The sequence below is a fragment of the Apodemus sylvaticus genome, chromosome 10 (assembly GCF_947179515.1).
Source record: "Apodemus sylvaticus chromosome 10, mApoSyl1.1, whole genome shotgun sequence".
Classification (NCBI taxonomy): domain Eukaryota; kingdom Metazoa; phylum Chordata; class Mammalia; order Rodentia; family Muridae; genus Apodemus; species Apodemus sylvaticus.
The window spans coordinates 63,426,204-63,440,920 of NC_067481.1; the positions used below are offsets into that span (position 1 = coordinate 63,426,204).

Below are 14,717 nucleotides of genomic sequence, written 5' to 3' on the forward strand. Positions count from 1 at the left end.
ACCCTGTTTCAAATTAAAACATTGAATTTTATTTTTTAAAAAGCTAAAATGAATTTTGGCTTGAGATCAGAGCAGAATTTTCAACCATTCCTGAAATGACCCTAAATATACTTGTGCCATCTTGTACCCTGTATTTATGCACGAAGGCGTTCTCACCACTGACATTTATAAAATCAAAATATCTATCAACTCTGAGAAATGTTGTAGATACTCTATGACCTAGAGTCTCCAACATTCAGCTAGGATTTAATTATTTATATAAAGTCAAGTATATTCATCTCATTAGCATGCAAATTTGCTTTAATCTTTATTAAATGATAAATATACTACACATATTTGAAAGAGTTGCTTTAAAATAATTTCTTCATGATTTACAACTAATAAATGCTTAGCCCATATACCTCTATACCCAGGGTCACATGAAAATGTCTTGGGTTGGGTGGGGGGGCAACCTCATAGAGGCAGGGCGAAGGGGTATGGGATAGGGGGTTTCCAGAGGGGAGACCTGGAAAGAGGTTAACATTAGAAAAGTAAATGAAGAAAATATCCAATAAGAGAAAACAAAAACAAAAAAAGAAAGAAAACGTCTTGGGTAAAAGTGAGCCCAGGTGGGACGGTTGAAAGCATCAGCTTTCGCCCCCTGGCATTCCAGGGCATCATATATCTGTAAACAAATTCTTGGAAAGCCTGCTACGCCCATCTTCCCTAGTCAGAGTCTAGGGGCACAGCTGTCAAGGCCAAATGGTTCTCAGGACATGGAGCATTTGGAGAAGTCACTGTCAGACGTGGGAAAGTAGTTATCAGAGTCACTCTGAGAAACTTGCAATGGCCTTGTCCTCAACCATGGCCCTGCCCCAGGATCCCTGTCTGTCCCCCAACCCCATCCAGAGCAAGGCCAAGGCTGCCGGGATCAGCCCACATTCAGAAGCTGCCGGGACCAGCCCACATTCAGAAGCTGACCGGACCAGCCCACATTCAGAAGATGGAACCACAGGGTGAATGAAAAACCTCAGATCACACAGGCTGAGTATGATTCCTGACAGAGTCTCCTCTCTTCAAAGCCTCAGTTTCTCTACCTATGAAATGGTCCTCTGCCATCTAGAATTTTAGAACAGCTCTAAGGTGTGGCCAAGCACTCCTCTGGAGCTATCAGTGTGGAAGGGAGATTTTGCCCTATTTTTCAGAGCACAGAATTGAGGCTTAGAGAGATGACACTGCTAGCTAGCTTCAAGTCACACAAAAAGGGGACAGCCCCCACTCAAATCTGGGCCAGTACAGCTTATGGCGCTGATGGCCAGCACTACTGCCCCCAGCCAAGCAGGGTGTCCAGCATCCTGGGGGAAGATCTCGGGCTAGGCACCTCCCACCAGCCACAGCACTCTTCAGGCTTCTCTTCAGACGCTAAGACCTCTCTTCGTGGCTTTTGGATGTTGACTGACATCTGGATTGACCATCTGCCTCCCCAGCCTCATCCCTAGCCTGTCTAGGACACTGAGCTTAATGCGATGATTAAATGAGATAACATCTGGAAGCATTGAACACAGTGCCCAGCACCAGTAGATCTGATAACAGTCATTTCATGGTTATCTTTAGATGCCAACTCTCAGGGAGACGTCATACCACTTCTCAAGACGCACTGGCACCATGTGTGGGCTAAAGGCCCCAAATATCCTGACAATATCCTGAAGTATGGGGAAGATCCAAGAACGCCGGCATCGTCAATTCAGCACATCTTCACAGGGACACGCCTGGTGGCAGGCAAGGAAACAGTTTGGGCCACGAGTCCACTGGCAATGGGCTTTAGAGAAAACCAGGTGCTACAGATATCAGTCTTGGGCTCTGAGCACACAGACTGGAGGGGGCAGGGCTGCTCACGGCACAACTGCACCTTGGTTTTGGAATCTGCGAAGGAGTAGCAGCTCCCTGTCCTTCAAGTCAGCTGTGATGACCCAGAAGGACAAGAAAAGAGACACGGTGGCAGGAACTTATTGACCAACCAGTGAGGTAAGATGAAGATCGGAGAACACCCTCCCCAAAGGAGCTAACTCTGAGCATGAGCCACAGGAAGATACCAGCCTGGATGAAGTCTAAACCAAGGAAAATGGAAGTCCCTGTTGTCAAAAAGCTGTGTTGTCAATAGGGCATCAGGTAGCTGTGGTATGCACAAGCTCTGCTGAGGTAACCCTACACTAGTGTGACACCAGGTGGACTCTCAAAATCACAAAGACATATTCCCTTCAACCTCGCTGAGTCATTCCCAGAACCTGCTATTTAGAGGGCCCAGGCACAGTGACAGCCAGGGCTGGATGGAGATCTAGGAAGTTAATACATCAGAATGTATTCAGTCTCTTGCCTGAAATACCAAGCAAATCTCAAAACTATCTTGCCACAGAACATTTCTGGGCTGGAGAGATGGCTCAGCAGTTAAGAACACTGGCTGCTATTCCAAAGGACCCAGGTTCGATTCTCAGCAACCACATGACAACTCATACCTGTCTGTGGCTCCAGATTCAGAGGCTCTGACACTCTCACACAGACATACATGCAGGCAAAACACATAAAATTAAAAATTTAAAAAAAAAAAAGTAACATCTCCCACACCCTTCCATTTCCATGTGCCCAGGATATGTATGAAGTCAGATTGCTCAAAACTCCAGAGAGGACCACTCCTGTCTCCGTGCTCCCAACAGGAGACTGGACAGAGTGGTATAGATATCTGCCAAAGATGCACATATGGGAAATAGCAAAAGCCAAAACAGAATCCTGTGTGTTTCCAAAGGATACCGACCAGAAGTACATCTTGGGTGATGATGGTGGCTGTGGTGTGTGCATGCATGTGTATACCATAGCACACGTGTAGAGAGGTCAAAGGACACAGTTCAGTCACCACTTTGGTTCTTCCATCTTTAAATGGGTTCTGGGGGTGGAGGCTTACATGGTAGGTGCCTCATGGGCCAATCCATCTTGTTGACCTGTTTTTTGTGTTTTAAGATTTTATTTTTCTGGTACCGGAGGCATAGATCCATGGCAAGAGGACTTGTCTATCATGCATAAGGCCCTAGGTTCCATCACTAACTAAGTGTACAGAGCCATATTGGAGCAGTCATGCACTTGGTCAGAGTTTGACTTTGGTCAAGGTTAACTTCTCCCAGATAGCCAGGATCCTGCTCCACCTAGGGCCGAGTGCTCGAAGTAAAGGTTAAGTTCATTGTTCCTCCAGGTCTAGGAATTCCTGAATTAAGCAGGTGACCCACCCAGCTGCCGGAGCAGTCAAGACAAGGACCTCCAAGAGAAGCTAGACAATTTCCACCGGAACTCAGCCTGGAGTCTGGGGGAAAGGGTTTGCCCAAACTGTTAAAAGGTCTGGCGCCATTAAAGTTTCTGGCTTTGATCAGTGAATATTGTCTTAGCCATACTTCTTTTCGCCCCTCTTCCCCATTTATCCCTCAGCTTCTGTTCCAGAAACCCACTTTGTAATAGCTGCAGGCAGCTATGGAACCCAACAACTAAGAAGAGAGAGAGAGAGAGGAAGGGAGGGAGGGAGGGAGGGAGGGAGGGAGGGAAGAAGAGAGGGAAGGAGGGAGATCTAATAACAAAGAAAATTTCATATCACAAAAACTTAGCTTACACAAAAATATAATCTATTCATATTCAGACTATACATAAGTTATAGTTGAAAACACATGGATTTCAGGTGCAAGTGTGGGTCCCCTCCCCAAGACATCTTATCACAGGTATCCAAAATCTGAAAAACACTTCTGAAATTCAATGCATGTTGAAGCCCAGCATTCTAGATAAGAGGCTCAGGCTATACTATATCAACCCCCAACACAGCAGCACCCAAACCAGTTCAGGGCTTGTGCTCCCTACTGTTCACTTCTGCCTTGTCTGGGGCCTCACCCCTGACCCAGACAGAAGAAAAGGTATGTGGACATGACTGCCTTCATTGCTCTAGGGTTCCCATTTTGTAGAAGCAGACTCTGGGGTGCAGGTTCATGCAAAGGCCTCCAGACCTCCCAATAGCCATCACTCCCCTGTTCCCTAAATCTATTCCCTATCAACCTTTACCTATTTAGGGTGCTTTGGCCCAGCTGCAGCTGAGCTGAAGGCCAGCAGGAGGCATCTGGGTCAGGAGAGGACAGAGCCTGGTAGTGTGGGTCTGAGCATTTGCTACAAGGTTAAGCTCAGGTTGTGGCTCAGCTGTCCAGGCCCAGTCCAGCTCATGTTCAGCAAAGCAAAGAGAGGGGATGGTGGGTGTGTTGTGTCATGTAGGCTGGGGGCCTGGGTCACTGTGGGACTACCACTAGGGCTCCTGGGGACACACCCAGTGGTCCTCAGGTTTCCTAGGGCCCAGGGAAAGTCCTGGCTGCTTTGACCAAACAGGTGTTGTCGACAGCTTGAGACCCAGCAGGTGAGGTGTTGGCATGGCAAATCTCCGGCTGCACATGGAGGGGGGTGACAGGGGAGAGGAAGCCGCCCTGCCCTGCCCTGACCACAGAGCCAAGTACAAAGGGCAGGAAACAATGATGTCTGAAGAGAAGGGAAGCATTTGGTGCCCATTTCACAAGAGGGAAGACTGAGGCTTGGCGCATAAGAACATTTGTAATTCTTATCAACTCCCATGGAATCAAGGTGTCCGTCACACAATTTCTAAACAGGGTCTTCTTTCACATCCAACTAGGATTCAGCAATGTCAGGGGACCAAGCAAGTGACGGGCAACCCAGAGGCAGAGTTCATAGAAGCCGTAGCCCTCAGCAGGCAGAGAACTAACCCTGTCTGAAGACCATAAAGGACCGAGGCCCTTCCTCTAGAAGGTCAAGAAAAAGGCAGACAGCGAACAGGGACCTCCTTGCTTTAAGAAAACAGGGACCGTCCCCCCTCAGATCCAAGGAGGCTTGCTCTGTCCTGAGGGAGTTAGCCAGCCCTAAGTTCCACAGCACTGACAGATTAGACCACATGGAAGCTAGGGGCTTGTGGGTATGTTGTCATGTGGGCTGGGGGCCTGGGCCCCTGGGGGACTGGAAGGGAGCTGAGCTACTGGGGGGAATTAAAACACACAGTCCCCAGGTACCACCCCCCCATACTCTTTGAACCTGAATTCTGGGAATCTAGAGGGTCTAAACTCCCTGGGATCTCAGGAAGGACCTAGAACCTCTCTTGGGGTTAAGCTGCTCCAATTCTGCAATTCCAGATTCCCTGCCTCAGACTGGTAAAACTTCACAAAGAACCCATGATGCGAGAACTCAATGGCTCTGTGAGTTCAAAGGCTCCACAACCGGGCTCCACAGACTCGGTGACTCAGCTCTCATCTTGGAGACAGGAATGGAGCCCTGGGCTCAGTGGGCACTGGGCACCACATGGCCAGGATCCTGAAGCAGGGAGCCAAGGGACGCAAGGGTGGGGGAAGGGGGGAACGGAGAGAACAGCTACCCTTACAAAGCGCTGAGAAAGACAGTTACCCAGAGAACATGGAGCTTTTGGTGGGGGGAGAAGGCAGAACTGAGAAGGGATTCATTTTCTACTCTTACTATTTAATTGTACCATGCAACACTTCCATAATTAAAGACTGTAATAATTAACAAAGGAATATGACCAAGTCCATGACTCCTCCTCTGCTTGTCTATTTTATCTTCCCCAACCCTGAGAGATATCAGCCCCATGGGGGCCCCCACAAGGGAGGGCTTGTGTGCATCCGTGGCCCCAGCCTCTCAGCACAGGGCATAGCACATGCATGCACCCAAAGCTATTTGTTGGAAGTATAAATGATGCTAAAATTTGACATCCTCGGAGCTTGCGTCATAGCACTTGACAAGTCAGGACCTCTAGGATTCTCTGAGAAGGGAAAGGATGGGAGAGAGGGAGAAGAAACGCCCAGAGCTGGGCCAGACAGCAGTACAAACGAGGGGTTACCTCCAGGTGACCAGGTCACCCTGAGCTTGCCCCAGCCCTCCCAGGTCAATTTCTACCAAGTTGCAATAGACACCCCCCCTCCAAGACTCTAGAGCCTCAAGGGCCAACAATGCCTCTGCCTTCCATGTGACCTCGCCAGGCCAGGCCAAGCCCCCACAGGCTTCCACATCCTCTCACAGGCCTGAGTGGAAAGCTGGCCTTGGCCTGGAACCAGAAGCCCAGAGGCAGAGGTCGGGGCAGGGGGGTGGTGCGGCTGCTGCCACCCAGAATGCCAGCTGCTGGCAGTGATTTATTTTTGCTTTAAGTGCTGAAGAATTGCAGGGCTGGAGCAGCCAGCTTAGGGGGGCCTGAGCTGCAGCTGGAAGGAGGAGGAGGTAGGCAGGGGTGAGGGCACGCCTCTGGCCTGGGCCCCATAGCTTCTCTAGGCCTCTCTACTGCCCTCTCAGACTCACTGGCCCACATAGCCCAGCACCCCAGGTTCCATTCGCCCCGCCCCCACCCCATCACCAAGTCTCCACACAGTTAAAAAGAGGCCAGAGGGCAGAGATACCAAACTCACTTCTAAAGGGCTATGAGACCCTTCTCTGGCCTCAGAGGACCCACTCCTACAATGGGGATGCCATGTCCCCCTCCCCACCCCCGCTGCCAGAAAGGAGAATTGTCCAAAGCTCCAGTTCAACCTTGACTTGGTACCTCCTTTGTCTCCAGGTAAGCCTCAGGAGATGGGACCCCAGACCCTTCTACCCAGTCACCAGAAGCCATGGAGATATCCAGGAAAGAAGAGGAAGGCCACGCACTGGCCACAAGAAAATGTCATGTTTTTCTTCACAACAGGGGACAAGCCTAAATTGTTGACTCCAAATTTGAAGAACTAAAAAAAAAAAAAAAAAAAAACCATGTATGAAACACGGAGGCCATGCTCACGGTACTGGGATAGGAAAGCAAGAAGCACAGCCCAAACTCCAGTGGCCCGTGAGAGTCGGTATGCCCTGTGCCACCGTGCCACCGTGCCCTGTGCCACCGTGCCACCGTGCCCCGTGCCACCATGCCCCGTGCCACCTCTCAAGGCCAGGCTGGATAGGAAGGCAGGTAGCAAAACCCACCACCTAGGAGAATGGCGAGGAGCCAAAAGTCACTTCTGTGCGCTCACACTTACAGTAAGACTCACTACTCCCATGCAGCTGGGGTGGGGCTATCCGGAGCTGGGGCAGCCAGGCTCAGACAGGAGACAGTGTGAACAGAAAGGCTCCAGCCAGACTGGTCCGGAGTCTACTCTTTCTCCTCAGCCACGGGATGTCAGCTACCTCCAGAGCACAGGGTTCAGAGCGCAGTCCTGGCTCCCAGCTCAGGCTCAACACAGAAACTACCGCCGGCCCCTCCGGAGACTCTGTATTCTCACCTGCAGGCGCGGACCATCGCCACGACAAGACAGCACAGCATGTCTGGCAGCAGACAGCTGAGACCGCACACCCACCCACTGTACGTACGGAGCACCTGCTGTCCACTGCCTATTACCACAGGCCCAAGGGGCACCGCTGGGGGGCTTATAGCTCAAGACAATGAAGAAAATCGAAGAATAAAACACTGGGGGCAGATGCACTGAGTTCTATGGCAAGAAAGCAGTGGTACAGAGGGCTAGGGGGCATGGCTCCGCTGCTGTAAGGAGTTGGGGGGAGGGGCTGCAGGGAAGAAGTGACATTGGGCAGCACTTGAGTGTGGAAAGGAAAGGGTCTTAGACAGACCTGGGAAGGAGGGGTCCAGGTAAGGGAATGGTACAGGTACAGGCCCTGATGGAGCACAGGCAGCCATGTTGAAAGCATGGAGGGGGGGGGGAGGGGCAGAAAGAGAAGCAGAAACAAGTACACACAGCGAGAGAGGCCAGACTTGGGACCACTGAAGCGCTGCCGCCCAGAGTCGGTCAAGCACACAGTAGGTCCAGCACACAGTAGGTCCAGCACACAGTAGGTCCAGCACACAGTAGGTCCAGCACACAGTAGGTACCCGAGCACAGTGGCCTGCCACTCCATACCTTTTACTATTAGTCCTCTAACCATCTCCAAGTCTGAGTTCTTCCAAGAGACCAGGCCACGAGTAAAGAGTAGAGGGGACCCTCCAGCTTGGAGGGGCTATTAGAGAGCTTCCAAGCCAGACCCACAAGGCCACACCCACCCTCACGAAGCAGCTGATGCCCAGCTGGAGCGAAGCTGCTCCTGGGACAGCTGAGAAAGGCATCCATTCCTACGCCCTCTGGCCAGGCTAACGAGGGTGAGGGCCAGGATCTCTGCGGTCTCCACAGGCCTCACACTGCCTCTGTCGCTGTCACCTCAGCAGTCAAGCAGGAACAGGTGACATCTGTGGGTGAGAATGGGCACATGGAGCAGCCCAGAGCAGGAGGCCAGCATCTGAGGCCACCTCCACTGAAGCCCACGTCCCCCTAACCAGTTTGCCTTGCAGCCAGAGGCAGACTGAGCCACACTGTGATTCCCAAGGCTTGGGCACCAGAAGCCCACACAGTTCTCCATCATGGGGGTTCCTGCTGAAGACTCCCAGTTTTGCCGAGCCTACAATACCCTTATAGGCATCTTTAAAGGCTCTCTTCCCCCTTCTCCATTCTCGGTATGCCAGGGCTTCCCGGCTTCAGTCCCAGAAACAGGCCTGGAGAAGCACCTGTGTGTTTCTTGCTCTAACAACCTCTCAAACACTCCCATTTGCAACTCAGATCAAATCTTCCCTGTGTGTTGGACAGTCCCTTACAGTCCAGCATTACAGTCTGTATGCTGGACACCTACTTCAGCTCTGGCCGCATCACAAGACGGCTGCCACTGAAGCTGCGGGGAGCTCGATGGAACATTAACCTCATGTCGGGCCTTCTTCGGGTCCCAAAGAATAACTTCCTGGGAGATAGGGAGGCGGGTAGGCCCTAGGGCTCAGTGGGAGCTGCCTGGGAGTCAGGGGTGCCATCAGAAATGTGTCTGTGTGCAGCAGAAAGGTGCAGCCTGTCCCTGGAAGGGCCCTAGGCTCTGAGTGAGGAGCACACAGGCTACACAGACGCCCCAACACCTCCTGACCTCCACTCCCATCCATATAATAGAGACAATACGAGCTTCTGCACTGGCAGGCCATTAACAAATTAAATTAGCTGGCCCAGCTCTGGGCCCTCAAATCCTTCCTGGGGCCGGTTCCTCTGGAAAAGCCCCTTCGTCACCACAGCTCGGCTGAAGCATCCGCAGCCGCAGCCGTGCCTGAAGCCCAGTCCCAGACAGCTCCCTTCATTCTCGCTTTATCTACTGTTTTTCCCTGCTGTCTGCCCCCTTGGCCTCCACTCTACAGCAACCCTCCTGAGACGTAGGCTCAGCTTCCCCCTCCTGCTGTCCACGAGCTGCCCCTTGTCTGCCTCTCCTCAGTGTCAGTCCCTGGCAGGCCTCCAATGACAGTCCACGGGGGAGGGGTAGCTGCCCAGAGTTCACTCACAGCACAGCCCTGGACATGGCCCAGCCACAAAGCCCAGCTGCATCTGTTGCAGGAAGGGTCTTGCCCAGAGCAGGAGTTAGGATCAGGGAATTAAGAGTGACTATAGAACACACCTCACAGTATACTAGCAGACCCTGCCCAGGGGCTGGCAAGGACCATAGAGATTGCTGAGATTGATGACACAGTCGCTTCCACAATAGCTTTGTGCCAAGGCCTTTGGGTGCCATGACTGGTCACACCCTATGGCCCCAGGCACCAGAGGCCTAGCTGAGCCAGAGGAAACTCTCTGCAGGCTGTACTAGCCCCAGTGTCGCAGAGCCTAGAGGTGCCACTGTGGCCACGGTTGTATTGCTGCCATGTTAGTTCACTGCTAGAGGGCCACTCAGTATTGCCTGATCCTGCCTAGGGCAGAGCAGAGAGAAACACGGGAGTCCTGGCACGAAAGCTTCCTGATTTGAGAAAAAATGAGGCAAACCTTCTGTTTTGACCTAACATGTTGCATGACTCTAGAAGCACCTGCCGCAGATACCTCTCCCAACACAGCACAGCCTCCTAAACCTCCCTCCACTAGACACACATCTACAGGGGACCTTGCCTAGAGAGCACAGGTAACAGAGGACACATCCATCACTCCATTGTGCTCACCTGACCCAAGACAGAGGGGAACAATTGGGGCTTGATGTATACAAATGCCAGTACCGTATGAACACTATATTTACAAGGTGCTTTCTGAACGCCATATCTCAAAGGAGAAGCTAGCCCAGCACACCACAACTACCTCCCTTGTCCCTAAAGATGTCTGAGCCTCTTCCCAATCCCATTGCGCTGAGGCGGGTCTGGTGGGCCACATGCTCACACCTATGCAATTATCCTCACAAGTGGCTCAGCCTATGCAGGGTCGCCTGCTATGACAGAGACCCTTGTGTCTCCTGACTCATTGGAGGGACCCCTTGAACACAATGGGTGATTTCTCTGAGAAGTCTCTTTGGGGTTCCCCTACAGGCCCTGAATGGGGCTCTCCTGAGAATACAGAGGCAGGAATATTCAAGGAGGAGCCCTGTAATCAGATCTGCCTCCCCTCCCTGACCTTCTCCTGTTCATGGGCAGATTTTGGTGGGGGGGGGGCATCCCAAATCAGCCACCTGGTACAGGGCCAGGCTGGAGTCTCCTCAGGTGGGACAGCAGCCAGGGCAGGCTTTTGATTACCTCTCAAAGAATGTGTAAAGGCTGGGAGCCTAAGCCTTGTGGGTTCCCACCTTAGAGGAGGCAGCGGCCGATCTCAGTGAGCATGCGGGCACCTAGGCAATCCAGAGAGCTGGAGCTCTAACTAGAGCTCAGGAGGTGGGTGCCAAGGCCAGAAAGTCCCTAGATCTTTGCTACCAGCTTCAGGCTTGGGTGCAGGTAGCAAGGAAGAAACTAGAAAGGGCCAAAGATGTATCACACTCCGGGGATGGCCAGAAGGGCAGCCCCAGTCCCACCAAGTCTACGCAGTAGGGTGGCAGAACCTCCTAGAACTGGAGGCCTTCACCAAAGTGACACTTTCTTGTGGGCTCTAAGGTATTCACAGGACATGTGCACAAATCAAGGCAGGGACCGTGTTGAGGGCCTCAGCTCTCCAGCTCTCCCCCAAAGCTCTTCAGAGGCCCTGCATCCCAGCTGCCTCTTCCAAAGGCTGCAGTTCCCCACAGAACACCAGAAGAGCGCCTAGGAGAGACCCTTTGCCCTGAGCTCCTTTGGGTTTCTCAAGACCAAATTTAAGAAGCAAAGGGTGCCCTGGACTTGCAGGCTAGATGGATGGTTAAGAACCACCTCCAGAATATTTTTACTCCATTATAGCACAGGCGGTGGGAAAGAAACGACTCCAAAGATCACAGGTCTTAGCAGAGAGCATTCTCAGGTCGCTAGCCGAACCTGTGCACTCACTCTGTACCCCATCTTGATCACAGGTCTCTCGGGTAAGGTCACGCCTAAGACCGATGCCGCGCGCAAAAGTGGCTCCGCCTGCTGCCTTACGAGCCCCCTCAAACCAGCCGGCCGAGGGGGATCAAGAGCTCCTCAAAGTTTTCAAGAGCCGCCCCCCGCCCCCGCAACACACACAGACACCCCGTGAAAGACGTTAGCCCGGAGCAAAGTTCCCTGGTGGCTGTAGCCCGAAACATGGCAGGGGAAGAAAAGCTCTCTGTCAGCATTTCATCTAGTGGTTCACCACGGGAAAGGAGAAAAGGGAACGGAAGGAGCTCTTCTGCCTCACCTTCCCTGTTGCTGCACCGCCCCTAGCTCACCCGGGGCGGGAAGGTGTCTGCGGGGTAACTGGGGCCGAGAGGGTGGGCCGTGCGTCCGCGGCCGCGCTCTTACCTCGGTCAGTGGCCGGGGCGCGGCGCGTCCCCCGTCCTCCAAGCTCCGCGCGGCCGTTCCCGGTCCCGGCCGCCGCTGCGCTGGCTGCATTGCCACCGTTGCCGCCACCGCCTCAGCGCAGCCCCTGGGAGCGCTCCACGCCGAGGGGCGCGTCGCTCCCCGGCGCTGGGTGCCACCAGCCAGCCATAGGTCGGGGGCGCACGCCCAGACGACGCCCCCAGCCACTCGGCGCCGCTCGCTCCGGGCTCGCCGCTGGCTTCTGTCGCTCAGTCCCGCGACAAGAACCGCCGACCCACCCCCTCCCCCGCCGCAGTTATCTGATCCCGGGCAGGGCCAGGCGCGCTCCCCTGAGCCGGGTGTGGGTGTCCTGCACCTCCCAGCCGGCTTTGATCGTACAGGGCACCCTCCCCCGGCGACCGTTCCCAGGGAGGCGGTGGCAGCGCAGTCGCGGCGTGGCTGGGGGAAGACAGGGAACGAGGAATGGAGGGCGAGGAGGCGGCGGGAGGCAGAAGCTCTGCGCGCACCCAGCTCCGCGCCCTGCTGCCACAGTAGCCCAGCTCGGTAACTCCTCCAACTCTCCGCCAAAAGCACGCCCGCCCTGCGCCGAGGCGCTGCTGATCCCGCCCACCACTGCCCTGGCCTGGCCGGGTGGCCCCTCTTGGCCCCAGCTGCCCCCCACACGCACCAGCCACTTGCGCACTGGAGCGCGCGCGCGCGAACACATACGCGCGCACGCGCGTGGCACACACACACACACCGATACACACACATCTTCTCTGGGACACGCGCACACACAGGTGCACGGCGAGCATATATACAGACTACATACAGGCAGGCAAGGGAATCTGGACGGGCTGCACACAGCAGGATACCAAGCTCAGGCGACACCTGCATAAAATGCGTGTGATGAGGAGCGCGGTGGCTAAGGTGCACAGGTGCAGTCCTAGTCACATATGCACATTCCGGGTGGGATCCGTCAACACATCCACACAGGCTCGCTTCTGAGCTCAGGCATTCATTCCCCTTACACACCATCAAAGGGGTCACAGACACATCCCACCCTCTCAACACCGTATCGCTTCTTCCCATCTTGTGTTGTATTTAGCTTTCATCTCTTGCTTTTTCTGGGCTCCTCCTTCTGGCCTCTCTGCTGATTTGATTCCATGTGACTCCCCTCCCCTTGCCCACTCTTGTCTGGAAGGCACCTCTGGTACACTCCTCTCCCAGTCTCCTGGAGCCTATTGTCTGGGCCCCATGTCTCTGCCTCCTGCAGAGCCTAGACCTTTCAGCCTGGCAGACAGATCAGCCTAGCTGGCCTCAGGGAAATCCCATTTTATCATAGGACCGACCTCCAGCTCAACCCTAATACTGAAGAATCAGTACAAGAAGGCAGGTGTACAGGCAGAACACAGGCTTCACAAAACTCCCCAGCCCCTGGTCTCCGGCTTCTCCATAATGTGAAATATAATTATGCATTTGAATAGCAGAGACACTAGATGCAGGATCCCAGCCAAGAAACTCGGCTTTCTGGCCACCCAGATGCCCAGACTCTGGAAGCTTCTTCAGAGCTCTGCAAAACCCACCAGTCCAACTCCAGGGAGCTGACTCCTCATCCAGGCCCCAGAGTTCCCAGAAAACTCTCCTGCCTCAGGTTGTGCCTATCCTACCGACTGAGCAAGCTTGCTGAGCAACCAGTCCGCTCTTGGTCTCTGGATTCCCTGTGGTCTTGTGGACATTATTGGGCTCCCGGAGTTATGGGACTGGGGTGAGAGTTAAATGAGGTGAGCATAGATAGGCTACAGTTCTTAGCTGAGGAGGGGGCTGAGTTAAAGAGCTGGTGGGTCTTGGGTGCTCGAGCAATCTATGCTGGCCTCTGTGCCAAGGACTTAGCTAGAGTTATTCTGTTGCTGCCATTATGATCCTCCATATATGGGAGGTCATATGACCCATGGACCCACTTTACAGGTAAAGACACTGAGGCTCATCTAGGAACAGTTGCTTATCTAGTTGCACAGTGGTAGGGAGGTGTGTCTCAGAACCAAGTTGTGTCCTTCAGATGGCCATGTCTTCCTGTCTAGCCACTGCTACGGGTTACAATAAGGAGAAAAATGGGTATCCCCAGGGACTCCATTCCCTGGTCCCCAAGCCCCCAGGACAGGCACATGATGTCCTGATTTCTACCTTCCCCTAAGTGGCCAAGGAGGAAAATGGCTCAGATGCCCCTGGTCCATCCTATTCAACCCTGGTGTCCGGAGAACAGAAGCCAAAGGCAGGAAGAGTAAGGGAAAATTTCCCCCTCCTACAAGCTTCTAATCCCTCTTGAGAAAGCAATCAAAGTCTCACTCAGGGGCCTCCACCAGACACCCCAAAGAGCTCACAGCATGCTGGTAGACAAGAAAATGGACAGAACACTTCAGGGCTCCACTGGGTCTAGGATCTTAGACAGCTCCTGTAAGGAGTTCTAGGGGGTCTTAGGGTAGAGCACACATGCACAGACACAGACACACTCAGCTGCTTATCTGGGCCAGGGCCTCAGAGGCCCGTGTAAAGCCAGGGGTGTGGTCCTCCCCCTACACCCCGTTATCAGCCACATTTCACAGATAGAACCAGTGTCTTGTCCAAAGTCACCTAACAAAAAAGACCCACCAGAGCAAGGCCCTGACTCCCCCAGACACTGCACTCTAAGCTTCCCACCCCACCCCCCAGCTTACAGGCAGGGACCAGCTTCATTTCCTAATCAAACTCACTTCTCTTTCTAGGACATCATGAATCTTCTAACAGGCTCATGGTCATGGCCTCTCTATGGAGAGCATACCCATGTTCAAGATATAGTGACAGAAGACAGAGGACAGCCACACTGGGGAACTCTCTACGCAGGGCTGCAGGAGTGAACAGGGTGGGTCATAAAGACATCCTGCCTCCCTCCAGAGCTGAGGGAGGGGATGCTCTAGAATGTTCCCAGCCTCAACCCAACTGCTCC

The 14,717-nt window shown here is 53.5% G+C and overlaps 1 protein-coding gene across 1 annotated transcript in view; it reads right to left on the bottom strand.

Annotated features, from left to right (window-relative positions):
- Kcnj12 (potassium inwardly rectifying channel subfamily J member 12) overlaps positions 1-11,981 on the bottom strand; it is a 48,967-nt gene extending 36,986 nt beyond the window's left edge. The window contains exon 1 of the mRNA XM_052195299.1: positions 11,738-11,981. The gene's annotated coding sequence lies outside the window, so the exon portion shown is untranslated. The remainder of the gene's footprint in view (positions 1-11,737) is intronic.
- Positions 11,982-14,717: the final 2,736 nt, after the last annotated feature.